This window comes from Genypterus blacodes, unplaced genomic scaffold (assembly GCF_046128005.1).
Source record: "Genypterus blacodes isolate CSIRO-AG114 ecotype Tasmania unplaced genomic scaffold, CSIRO-AGI_Gbla_v1 ptg000029l_1, whole genome shotgun sequence".
Taxonomy (NCBI): Eukaryota; Metazoa; Chordata; class Actinopteri; order Ophidiiformes; family Ophidiidae; genus Genypterus; species Genypterus blacodes.
In genome coordinates this window covers 7,676,871-7,689,685 of record NW_027466842.1, presented here as the reverse complement: position 1 = coordinate 7,689,685, position 12,815 = coordinate 7,676,871, and the positions used below count along the sequence as shown (strand labels likewise).

Sequence of the window (12,815 nt, the reverse complement as noted above, 5' to 3'; positions counted from 1 at the left end):
TCTCCCTCATCCAAGGAGGGAAAGAGCATGACATACGATCAGTTAACTCCAAGATACTATATAGAGTGTTTTTGGGAAAGGAAAAGAAGAAAGCGGCAGCTGAGGAAGTATGGCTAAGGCAGTTCCATGGGCTTAAGAGGGAGCACATTTGGTCAGATCTAAATGTGAAGTTCATTTCATCAGAGTGCTTTGATACAAATTTCAGGCTCAGACACAATAGAATATTTGTCAATTTGGTGCTAAACCAGATAAATAGACTCAACAGCAAGGTTTGTGATATATGTGAGGTGGAAGTGGAGACATTTAGGCACTTTATTTTTGAATGTAAGGAGTTAAAAGTGTTTTTTGAGAAACTGGACCAATGCTTTCAAAAATGTAGAGTCACAATAACGGAAAAGGAAAAATGGGAGAGGTTTTTTCTATTTGGGTATAAGGAAAGGAAAGCAGGGGTGAACAAATGGCTTATCAATTACATTCTGAGTTATGCCAAACATGTCATCAGACTTCGGAGAAACTATTCACATTTCGAGGACAAAAAAGTGAACATGTGGAGATTTTTCTGTAACTTTATGAAAAGGAATGTGAGTCTGCTGTGGGATGGTGGGGACAAGAATTTCAAACAAAAGGTGCTGGAAGATAACTGTCTATTTGTGTGTGGAAATCAGGGTGGGGTGCAAATGTCAATAGGTCAAGGGTGAGGGGTGATGGGTGAAGGAAAAAAAAAAAAAAAGAAAAAAAAAAGATGTGATGAATGGTGTTATGGATTGTTGGAAATAATTTGATTTGATTTGAAATGACTTGTATTTACTTGTGTAAAATGTATTTGTAAAAATATTTATTTTTTGATAATAAAAGAGAAAAAAAAAAAACACGCCCGATCTCGTCTGATCTCAGAAGCTAAGCAGCGTCGGGCCAGGTTAGTACTTGGATGGGAGACCGCCTAGGAATAACCGGTGCCGTAAGCATTTTGGCCCTGTGAGCAGCAGGCCTCACCTGGTCCTCCTCCCTCATGTTTCACTCACTCTGTGAACATGCAAGTTCCCTCGGGAGAATAAAGTTGTATCTTATCTTATCTTATATGAAAGCATACATTCAGAAAATGAGTATTGCACATGGGCATAATATGAGAAGATTGAATGCACATGAGAAGTGAAGTACACGAGCCACTGTGTGACGATGATGATGATGATGATGATGATGATGATGATGATGATGAAAGTGAGCGTCAGAGATGTTAGTGGTCCCTCTTCATGTTCTATGTGATGATTATCAGTTTCATTAGGTAAGACTTCATTATCCAGAAATGTGTGTTTCTGATGAAGGCATCATGTAAATTGTGATATACATGAACTTGAGTGTAGTCATGTGTACACGGTGACTTGAACTGGGTCTGTCTCACCTATGAAGAGCCTCTGTGTGGCTGCTGTCCTCGTTTACGGCCATACCACTCTGAACACGCCCGATCTCGTCTGATCTCGGAAGCTAAGCAGCGTCGGGCCAGGTTAGTGCTTGGATGGGAGACCTCCTGGGAATACCCGGTGCCGTAAGCATTTTTGCCCTCTGAGCAGCAGGCCTCACCTGGTCTTCCTCCCTCATGTTTCACTCCCTCTGTCAACACGCAATTTCCCTAGGGAGAATAAAGTTGTATCTTATCTTATCTGAAATGTTAGTGTTCTTCTGATGAAGGCATCATGTAAACTGTGATATACATGAACTTGAGTGTAGTCATGCGTACACGGTGACTTGAACTGGGTCTGTCTCACCTATAAAGAGCCTCTGTGTGGCTGCTCTCCTCGTTTACGGCCATACCACTCTGAACACGCCTGATCTCGTCTGATCTCGGAAGCTAAGCAGCGTCGGGCCAGGTTGGTACTTGGATGGGAGACCGCCTAGGAATACCCGGTGCCGTAAGCATTTTGGCCCTCTGAGCAGCAGGCCTCACCTGGTCCTCCTCCCTCATGTTTAACTCCCTCTGTGAACACGCAAGTTCCCTCGGGAGAATAAAGTTGTATCTTATCTTATCTTATATGAAAGCATACATTCAGAAAATGAGTATTGCACATGGGCATAATATGAGAAGATTGAATGCACATGAGGAGTGAAGTACACGAGCCACTGTGTGACAATGATGATGATGAGGATGAAAGTGAGCGTCAGAGATGTAAGTGGTCCCTCTGTATGTTCTATGTGATGATTACCAGTTTCTTTAGGTAAGACTTCATTATCCAGAAATGTGTGTTTCTGATGAAGGCATCATGTAAATTGTGATATATATGAACTTGAGTGTAGTCATGTGTACACGGTGACTTGAGCTGGGTCTGTCTCACCTATAAAGAGCCTCTGAGTGGCTGCTTTCCCGTTTAAGGCCATACCACTCTGAACACGCCCGATCTCGTCTGATCTCGGAAGCTAAGCAGCGTCGGGCCAGGTTAGTACTTGGATGGGAGACCGCCTTGGAATACCCGGTGCAGTAAGCATTTTGGCCCTCTGAGCAGCAGGCCTCACCTGGTCCTCCTCCCTCATGTTTCACTCCCTGTGTCAACACCCAATGTCCCTCGGGAGAATAAAGTTGTATCTTATCTTATCTTATAAGAAAGCATACATTCAGAAAATGAGTATTGCACATGGGCATAATATGAGATGATTGAATGCACATGAGGAGTGAAGTACACGAGCCACTGTGTGACGATGATGATGATGATGATGATGATGATGATGAAAGTGCGCAGCATCCAGGCAGAAATGCCATCAATGTGTGTAAACTTGGGGCAAATTGGGGAATATTGAAAATTTTCTAAAAATGTTGACCCGGGTCATCAATTTTTGAAACTGGAGAAAACTTGAAAAGCCCATATCTGTGACAAGGAAGGAGATAGAGAGCTGAAATTTCAGGCACAGCATCCAGGCAGAAATGCCATCAATGTTTGTAACTTTGGGGCAAATTGGGGAATATTGAAAATTTTCTAAAAATGTTGACCCGGGTCATCAATTTTTGAAACTGGAGAAAACTTGAAAAGCCCATATCTGTGACAAGGAAGGAGATAGAGAGTTACAATTTTAGACGCAGCATCCAGGCAGAAATGCCATCAATGTGTGTAAATTTGGGGCAAATTGGGGAATATTGAAAATTTTCTAAAAATGTTGACCCGCGGGTCATCGATTTCTGAAACTGGAAAAAACTTGAAAAGCCCATATCTGTGACAAGGAAGGAGATAGAGAGCTAAAATTTCAGACGCAGCATCCAGACAGAAATGCCATCAATTTGTGTAAATTTGGGACAAATTGGGGAATATTGAAAATTTTCTAAAAATGTTGACCCGCGGGTCATCGATTCTTGAAACTAGAGAAAACTTGAAAAGCCCATATCTGTGACAAGGAAGGAGATAGAGAGCTAAAATTTCAGACGCAGCATCCAGACAGAAATCCCATCAATTTGTGTAAATTTGGGACAAATTGGGGAATATTGAAAATTTTCTAAAAATGTTGACCCCGCGGGTCATCGATTCTTGTAACTAGAGAAAACTTGAAAAGCCCATGTCTGTGACAAGGAAGGAGATAGAGAGCTACAATTTCAGACGCAGCATCCAGGCACAAATGCCATCAATGTGTGTAAATTTGGGGCAGATTGGGGAATATTGAAAATTTTCTAAAAATGTTGACCCGGGTAATCAATTTTTGAAACTGGAGAAAACTTGAAAAGCCCATATCTGTGACAAGGAAGGAGATAGAGAGCTGAAATTTCAGGCGCAGCATCCAGGCAGAAATGCCATCAATGTGTGTAAATTTGGGGCAAATTGGGGATTATTGAAAATTTTCTAAAAATGTTGACCCGCGGGTCATCGATTCTTGAAACTAGAGAAAACTTGAAAAGCCCATATCTGTGACAAGGAAGGAGATAGAGAGCTAAAATTTCAGACGCAGCATCCAGACAGAAATCCCATCAATTTGTGTAAATTTGGGACAAATTGGGGAATATTGAAAATTTTCTAAAAATGTTGACCCGCGGGTCATCGATTCTTGTAACTAGAGAAAACTTGAAAAGCCCATGTCTGTGACAAGGAAGGAGATAGAGAGCTAAAATTTCAGACGCAGCATCCAGGCACAAATGCCATCAATGTGTGTAAATTTGGGGCAGATTGGGGAATATTGAAAATTTTCTAAAAATGTTGACCCGGGTAATCAATTTTTGAAACTGGAGAAAACTTGAAATGCCCATAACTGTGACAAGGAAGGAGTTAGAGAGCTGAAATTTCAGGCGCAGCATCCAGGCAGAAATGCCATCAATGTGTGTAAATTTGGGGCAAATTGGGGATTATTGAAAATTTTCTAAAAATGTTGACCCGGGTCATCAATTTTTGAAACTGGAGAAAACTTGAAAAGCCCATATCTGTGACAAGGAAGGAGATAGAGAGCTGAAATTTCAGGCGCAGCATCCAGGCAGAAATGCCATCAATGTTTGTAACTTTGGGGCAAATTGGGGAATATTGAAAATTTTCTAAAAATGTTGACCCGGGTCATTAATTTTTGAAACTGGAGAAAACTTGAAAAGCCCATATCTGTGACAAGGAAGGAGATAGAGAGCTAAAATTTCAGACGCAGCATCCAGGCAGAAATGCCATCAATGTGTGTAAATTTGGGGCAAATTGGGGAATATTGAAAATTTTCTAAAAATGTTGACCCGGGTCATCAATTTTTGAAACTGGAGAAAACTTTAAAAGCCAATATCTGTGACAAGGAAGGAGATAGAGAGCTACAATTTCAGACACAGCATCCAAGCAGAAATGCCATCAATGTGTGTAAATTTGGGACAAATTGGGGAATATTGAAAATTTTCTAAAAATGTTGACCCGAGTCATCAATTTTTGAAACTGGAGAAAACTTGAAAAGCCCATATCTGTGACAAGGAAGGAGATAGAGAGCTTAAATTTCAGGCGCAGCATCCAGGCAGAAATGCCATCAATTTGTGTAAATTTAGGACAAATTGGGGAATATTGAAAATTTTCTAAAAATGTTGACCCGCGGGTCATCGATTCTTGTAACTAGAGAAAACTTGAAAAGCCCATGTCTGTGACAAGGATGGAGATAGAGAGCTACAATTTCAGACGCAGCATCCAGACAGAAATGCCATCAATGTGTGTAAATTTGGGACAAATTGGGGAATATTGAAAATTTTCTAAAAATGTTGACCTGGGTTATAAATTTTTGAAACTGGAGAAAACTTGAAAAGCCCATATCTGTGACAAGGAAGGAGATAGAGAGCTACAATTTCAGACGCAGCATCCAGGCAGAAATGCCATCAATGTGTGTAAATTTGGGGCAAATTGGGGAATATTGAAAATTTTGGAAAAAAGTTGACCCCCGGGTCATCGATTTTTGAAACTGGAGAAAACTTGAAAAGCCCATATCAGTGACAAGGAAGGAGATAGAGAGCTAAGATTTCAGACGCAGCATCCAGACAGAAATGCCATCAATGTGTGTAAATTTGGGGCAAATTGGGGAATATTGAACATTTTCTAAAAAAGTTGACCCCCGGGTCATCGATTCTTGTAACTAGAGAAAACTTGAAAAGCCCATGTCTGTGACAAGGATGGAGATAGAGAGCTACAATTTCAGACGCAGCATCCAGACAGAAATGCCATCAATTTGTGTAAATTTGGGACAAATTGGGGAATATTGAAAATTTTCTAAAAATGTTGACCCGGGTCATCAATTTTTGAAACTGGAGAAAACTTGAAAAGCCCATATCTGTGACAGGGAAGGAGATAGAGAGCTAAAATTTCAGGCGCAGCATCCAGGCAGAAATGCCATCAATGTGTGTAAATTTGGGGCAAATTGGGGAATATTGAAAATTTTGGAAAAAAGTTGACCCGGGTCATCAATTTTTGAAACTGGAGAAAACTTGAAAAGCCCATATCTGTGACAAGGAAGGAGATAGAGAGCTAAAATTTCAGGCGCAGCATCCAGGCAGAAATGCCATCAATTTGTGTAAATTTGGGACAAATTGGGGAATATTGAAAATTTTCTAAAAATGTTGACCCGCGGGTCATCGATTTCTGAAACTAGAGAAAACTTGAAAAGCCCATGTCTGTGACAAGGAAGGAGATAGAGAGCTACAATTTCAGACGCAGCATCCAGGCAGAAATGCCATCAATGTGTGTAAATTTGGGGCAAATTGGGGAATATTGAAAATTTTCTAAAAATGTTGACCCGCGGGTCATCGATTTCTGAAACTGGAAAAAACTTGAAAAGCCCATATCTGTGACAAGGAAGGAGATAGAGAGCTAAAATTTCAGACGCAGCATCCAGACAGAAATGCCATCAATGTGTGTAAATTTGGGACGAATTGGGGAATATTGAAAATTTTCTAAAAATGTTGACCCGCGGGTCATCGATTCTTGAAACTAGAGAAAACTTGAAAAGCCCATATCTGTGACAAGGAAGGAGATAGAGAGCTACAATTTCAGACACAGCATCCAAGCAGAAATGCCATCAATGTGTGTAAATTTGGGACAAATTGGGGAATATTGAAAATTTTCTAAAAATGTTGACCCGGGTCATCAATTTTTGAAACTGGAGAAAACTTGAAAAGCCCATATCTGTGACAAGGAAGGAGATAGAGAGCTTAAATTTCAGGCACCGCATCCAGGCAGAAATGCCATCAATTTGTGTAAATTTAGGACAAATTGGGGAATATTGAAAATTTTCTAAAAATGTTGACCTGGGTTATAAATTTTTGAAACTGGAGAAAACTTGAAAAGCCCATATCTGTGACAAGGAAGGAGATAGAGAGCTACAATTTCAGACGCAGCATCCAGGCAGAAATGCCATCAATGTGTGTAAATTTGGGGCAAATTGGGGAATATTGAAAATTTTGGAAAAAAGTTGACCCCCGGGTCATCGATTTTTGAAACTGGAGAAAACTTTAAAAGCCCATATCAGCGACAAGGAAGGAGATAGAGAGCTAAGATTTCAGACGCAGCATCCAGACAGAAATGCCATCAATGTGTGTAAATTTGGGGCAAATTGGGGAATATTGAACATTTTCTAAAAAAGTTGACCCCCGGGTCATCGATTCTTGTAACTAGAGAAAACTTGAAAAGCCCATGTATGTGACAAGGATGGAGATAGAGAGCTACAATTTCAGACGCAGCATCCAGACAGAAATGCCATCAATTTGTGTAAATTTGGGACAAATTGGGGAATATTGAAAATTTTCTAAAAATGTTGACCCGGGTCATCAATTTTTGAAACTGGAGAAAACTTGAAAAGCCCATATCTGTGACAAGGAAGGAGATAGAGAGCTACAATTTCAGACGCAGCATCCAGGCAGAAATGCCATCAATGTGTGTAAATTTGGGGCAAATTGGGGAATATTGAAAATTTTGGAAAAAAGTTGACCCCCGGGTCATCGATTTTTGAAACTGGAGAAAACTTTAAAAGCCCATATCAGTGACAAGGAAGGAGATAGAGAGCTAAGATTTCAGACGCAGCATCCAGACAGAAATGCCATCAATGTGTGTAAATTTGGGGCAAATTGGGGAATATTGAACATTTTCTAAAAAAGTTGACCCCCGGGTCATCGATTCTTGTAACTAGAGAAAACTTGAAAAGCCCATGTCTGTGACAAGGATGGAGATAGAGAGCTACAATTTCAGACGCAGCATCCAGACAGAAATGCCATCAATTTGTGTAACTTTGGGACAAATTGGGGAATATTGAAAATTTTCTAAAAATGTTGACCCGGGTCATCAATTTTTGAAACTGGAGAAAACTTGAAAAGCCCATATCTGTGACAAGGAAGGAGATAGAGAGCTACAATTTCAGACGCAGCATCCAGGCAGAAATGCCATCAATGTGTGTAAATTTGGGGCAAATTGGGGAATATTGAAAATTTTGGAAAAAAGTTGACCCCCGGTTCATCGATTTTTGAAACTGGAGAAAACTTGAAAAGCCCATATCTGTGACAAGGAAGGAGATAGAGAGCTGAAATTTCAGGCGCAGCATCCAGGCAGAAATGCCATCAATTTGTGTAAATTTGAGACAAATTGGGGAATATTGAAAATTTTCTAAAAATGTTGACCCGCGGGTCATCCATTCTTGTAACTAGAGAAAACTTGAAAAGCCCATGTCTGTGACAAGGAAGGAGATAGAGAGCTACAATTTCAGACGCAGCATCCAGGCAGAAATGCCATCAATGTGTGTAAATTTGGGGCAAATTGGGGAATATTGAAAATTTTCTAAAAATGTTGACCCGCGGGTCATTAATTTTTGAAACTGGAGAAAACTTGAAAAGCCCATATCTGTGACAAGGAAGGAGATAGAGAGCTAAAATTTCAGACGCAGCATCCAGGCAGAGATGCCATCAATTTGTGTAAATTTGGGGCAAATTGGGGAATATTGAAAATTTTCTAAAAATGTTGACCCGCGGGTCATCAATTTTTGAAACTGGAGAAAACTTGAAAAGCCCATGTCTGTGACAAGGAAGGAGATAGAGAGCTACAATTTCAGACGCAGCATCCAGGCAGAAATGCCATCAATGTGTGTAAATTTGGGGCAAATTGGGGAATATTGAAAATTTTGGAAAAAAGTTGACCCCCGTGTCATCGATTTTTGTAACTGGAGAAAACTTTAAAAGCCCATATCAGTGACAAGGAAGGAGATAGAGAGCTAAAATTTCAGGTGCAGCATCCAGACAGAAATGCCATCAATGTGTGTAAATTTGGGACAAATTGGGGAATATTGAAAATTTTCTAAAAATGTTGACCAGGTTCATCAATTTTTGAAACTGGAGAAAACTTGAAAAGCCCATATCTGTGACCAGGAAGGAGATAGAGATCTAAAATTTCAGGCGCAGCATCCAGGCAGAAATGCCATCAATGTGTGTAAATTTGAGGCAAATTGGGGAATATTGAACATTTTCTAAAAATGTTGACCCGGGTCATCAATTTTTGGAACTGGAGAAAACTTTAGAAGCCCATATCTGTGACAAGGAAGGAGATAGAGAATTAATTTCAGACGCAGCATCCAGACAGAAATGCCATCAATTTGTGTAAATTTGGGACAAATTGGGGAATATTGAAAATTTTCTAAAAATGCTGACCCGCGGGTCATCGATTCTGGAAACTAGAGAAAACTTGAAAAGCCCATATCTGTGACAAGGAAGGAGATAGAGAGCTACAATTTCAGACGCAGCATCCAGGCAGAAATGCCATCAATGTTTGTAAATTTGGGACAAATTGGGGAATATTGAAAATTTTCTAAAAAGGTTGACCCGGGTCATCAATTTTTGAAACTGGAGAAAACTTGAAAAGCCCATATCTGTGACAAGGAAGGAGATAGAGAGCTAAAATTTCAGACGCAGCATTCAGGCAGAAATGCCATCAATGTGTGTAAATTTGTGGCAAATAGGGGAATATTGAAAATTTTCTAAAAATGTTGACCCGCGGGTCATTTATTTTTGGAACTGGAGAAAACTTTAAAAGCCCATATCTGTGACAAGGAAGGAGATAGAGAGCTAAAATTTCAGACGCAGCATCCAGACAGAAATGCCATCAATTTGTGTAAATTTGGGACAAATTGGGGAATATTGAAAATTTTCTAAAAATGTTGACCCGCGGGTCATCGATTCTTGAAACTAGAGAAAACTTGAAAAGCCCATATCTGTGACAAGGAAGGAGTTAGAGAGCTGAAATTTCAGGCGCAGCATCCAGGCAGAAATGCCATCAATGTGTGTAAATTTGGGGCAAATTGGGGAATATTGAAAATTTTGGAAAAAAGTTGACCCCCGTGTCATCGATTTTTGTAACTGGAGAAAACTTTAAAAGCCCATATCAGTGACAAGGAAGGAGATAGAGAGCTAAAATTTCAGGTGCAGCATCCAGACAGAAATGCCATCAATGTGTGTAAATTTGGGACAAATTGGGGAATATTGAAAATTTTCTAAAAATGTTGACCAGGTTCATCAATTTTTGAAACTGGAGAAAACTTGAAAAGCCCATATCTGTGACCAGGAAGGAGATAGAGATCTAAAATTTCAGGCGCAGCATCCAGGCAGAAATGCCATCAATGTGTGTAAATTTGAGGCAAATTGGGGAATATTGAAAATTTTCTAAAAATGTTGACCCGCGGGTCATTTATTTTTGGAACTGGAGAAAACTTTAAAAGCCCATATCTGTGACAAGGAAGGAGATAGAGAGCTAAAATTTCAGACGCAGCATCCGGACAGAGATGCCATCAATTTGTGTAAATTTGGGGCAAATTGGGGAATATTGAAAATTTTCTAAAAATGTTGACCCGCGGGTCATCAATTTTTTAAACTGGAGAAAACTTGAAAAGCCCATGTCTGTGACAAGGAAGGAGATAGAGAGCTAAAATTTCAGGCGCAGCATCCAGGCAGAAATGCCATCAATGTGTGTAAATTTGGGACAAATTGGGGAATATTGAAAATTTTCTAAAAATGTTGACCTGCGGGTCATCGATTCTGGTAACTAGACAAAACTTGAAAAGCCCATGTCTGTGACAAGGAAGGAGATAGAGAGCTACAATTTCAGACGCAGCATCCAGGCAGAAATGCCATCAATGTGTGTAAATTTGGGGCAAATTGGGGAATATTGAACATTTTCTAAAAATGTTGACCCGGGTCATCAATTTTTGAAACTGGAGAAAACTTGAAAAGCCCATATCTGTGACAAGGAAGGAGATAGAGAGCTAAAATTTCAGACGCAGCATCCGGACAGAGATGCCATCAATTTGTGTAAATTTGGGGCAAATTGGGGAATATTGAAAATTTTCTAAAAATGTTGACCCGCGGGTCATCAATTTTTGAAACTGGAGAAAACTTGAAAAGCCCATGTCTGTGACAAGGAAGGAGATAGAGAGCTACAATTTCAGACGCAGCATCCAGGCAGAAATGCCATCAATGTGTGTAAATTTGGGGCAAATTGGGGAATATTGAAAATTTTGGAAAAAAGTTGACCCCCGTGTCATCGATTTTTGTAAGTGGAGAAAACTTTAAAAGCCCATATCAGTGACAAGGAAGGAGATAGAGAGCTAAAATTTCAGGTGCAGCATCCAGACAGAAATACCATCAATTTGTGTAAATTTGGGACAAATTGGGGAATATTGAAAATTTTCTAAAAATGCTGACCCGCGGGTCATCGATTCTTGAAACTAGAGAAAACTTGAAAAGCCCATATCTGTGACAAGGAAGGAGATAGAGAGCTACAATTTCAGACGCAGCATCCAGGCAGAAATGCCATCAATGTTTGTAAATTTGGGACAAATTGGGGAATATTGAAAATTTTCTAAAAAGGTTGACCCGGGTCATCAATTTTTGAAACTGGAGAAAACTTGAAAAGCCCATATCTGTGACAAGGAAGGAGATAGAGAGCTAAAATTTCAGGCACCGCATCCAGGCAGAAATGCCATCAATGTGTGTAAATTTGGGGCAAATTGGGGAATATTGAAAATTTTCTAAAAATGTTGACCCGGTCATCGATTTTTGAAACTGGAGAAAACTTGAAAAGCCCATATCTGTGACAAGGAAGGAGATAAAGAGCTGAAATTTTAGGCGCAGCATCCAGGCAGAAATGCCATCAATTTGAGTAAATTTGGGACAAATTGGGTAATATTGAAAATTTTCTAAAAATGTTGACCAGGGTCATCGATTTTTGAAACTGGAGAAAACTTGAAAAGCCCATATCTGTGACCAGGAAGGAGATAGAGAGCTAAAATTTCAGACGCAGCATCCAGGCAGAAATGCCATCAATGTGTGTAAATTTTAAGCAAATTGGGGAATATTGAAAATTTTCTAAAAATGTTGACTTGCGGGTCATTTATTTTTGGAACTGGAGAAAACTTGAAAAGCCAATATCTGTGACAAGGAAGGAGATAGAGAGCTAAAATTTCAGACGCAGCATCCAGACAGAAATGCCATCAATTTGTGTAAATTTGGGACAAATTGGGGAATATTGAAAATTTTCTAAAAATGTTGACCCGCGGGTCATCGATTCTTGAAACTAGAGAAAACTTGAAAAGCCCATATCTGTGACAAGGAAGGAGATAGAGAGCTACAATTTCAGACGCAGCATCCATGCAGAAATGCCATCAATGTGTGTAAATGTTGGGCAAATTAGGGAATATTGAAAATTTTCTAAAAATGTTGACCCGGGTCATCGATTTTTGAAACTGGAGAAAACTTGAAAAGCCCATATCTGTGACAAGGAAGGAGATAGAGAGCTAAAATTTCAGACGCAGCATCCAGGCAGAAATGCCATCAATGTGTGTAAATTTGGGACGAATTGGGGAATATTGAAAATTTTCTAAAAATGTTGACCCGCGGGTCATCGATTCTTGAAACTAGAGAAAACTTGAAAAGCCCATATCTGTGACAAGGAAGGAGATAGAGAGCTACAATTTCAGACGCAGCATCCAGACAGAAAAGCCATCAATGTGTGTAAATTTGGGACAAATTGGGGAATATTGAAAATTTTGGAAAAAACTTGACCCCCGGGTCATCGAATTTTGAAACTGGAGAAAACTTAAAAAGCCCATATCTCTGACAAGGAAGGAGATAGAGAGCTACAATTTCAGACGCAGCATCCAGACAGAAATGCCATCAATTTCTGTAAATTTGAGACAAATTGGGGAATATTGAAGATTTTCTAAAAATGTTGACCCGGGTCATCAATTTTTGGAACTGGAGCAAAATTTAAAATCCCATATCTGTGACAAGGAAGGAGATAGAGAGCTAAAATTTCAGACGCAGCATCCAGACAGAAATGCCATCAATGTGTGTAAATTTTGGGCAAATTGGG

The 12,815-nt window shown here is 39.7% G+C and overlaps 3 non-coding genes across 3 annotated transcripts; all 3 read left to right on the top strand.

The window, feature by feature from the left end:
• Positions 1–1,431: 1,431 nt before the first annotated feature.
• On the top strand, positions 1,432–1,550 carry LOC142994398 (5S ribosomal RNA). The gene has a single exon (XR_012961353.1). It is a non-coding gene; the product is annotated as a 5S ribosomal RNA (ribosomal RNA).
• Positions 1,551–1,795: 245 nt separating this feature from the next.
• LOC142994433 (5S ribosomal RNA) lies at positions 1,796–1,914 on the top strand. Its single transcript, XR_012961376.1, has one exon. It is a non-coding gene; the product is annotated as a 5S ribosomal RNA (ribosomal RNA).
• A 444-nt stretch (positions 1,915–2,358) lies between these two features.
• LOC142994382 (5S ribosomal RNA) lies at positions 2,359–2,477 on the top strand. Its single transcript, XR_012961351.1, has one exon. It is a non-coding gene; the product is annotated as a 5S ribosomal RNA (ribosomal RNA).
• The last annotated feature ends 10,338 nt before the right edge of the window (positions 2,478–12,815 follow it).